This window comes from Crocuta crocuta, unplaced genomic scaffold (genome assembly GCF_008692635.1).
Source record: "Crocuta crocuta isolate KB4526 unplaced genomic scaffold, BGI_CrCroc_1.0 scaffold234, whole genome shotgun sequence".
In the NCBI taxonomy this organism is placed as follows: domain Eukaryota; kingdom Metazoa; phylum Chordata; class Mammalia; order Carnivora; family Hyaenidae; genus Crocuta; species Crocuta crocuta.
In genome coordinates this window covers 3,349,004-3,349,332 of record NW_027529647.1, presented here as the reverse complement: position 1 = coordinate 3,349,332, position 329 = coordinate 3,349,004, and the positions used below count along the sequence as shown (strand labels likewise).

General features: G+C 71.7%; 2 protein-coding genes across 2 annotated transcripts in view; both read right to left on the bottom strand.

The window, feature by feature from the left end:
• Window positions 1-329, bottom strand: part of CCDC154 (coiled-coil domain containing 154) — a 162,078-nt gene that overhangs the window by 142,415 nt on the left and 19,334 nt on the right.
• Window positions 1-329, bottom strand: part of UNKL (unk like zinc finger) — a 34,071-nt gene that overhangs the window by 33,553 nt on the left and 189 nt on the right. The gene's annotated exons all lie outside the window — the stretch shown is intronic.

Sequence of the window (329 nt, the reverse complement as noted above, 5' to 3'; positions counted from 1 at the left end):
GAGGGGACCCGCGAGCCAGGGTGCCCCAACCTCCGGAGCAGCCCCTTCTCTGAGGGCAGACGGCCCCAAACGGCCGCCCCCCATTCCCAGCGCGCTCCTCGGATCCCAGGAACGGTCCCCAACTCCCCGCGAGGCCGACCATCTCCGATCCCAGATGAGACCCCAACTCCCGAGTCCAGACGGTCGCCCTCCACCCGCGCCGGGGTGCGTTCCTCGGATCCCAGGCACGGTCCCGGACCCCAGGCTCAGCCCTCGATTCCTGACCCCAGGCACGGCCCCTCCCCCACGGAATCCAGACGGCCACCCCCCACCCAGCCCAGGCGCGATTA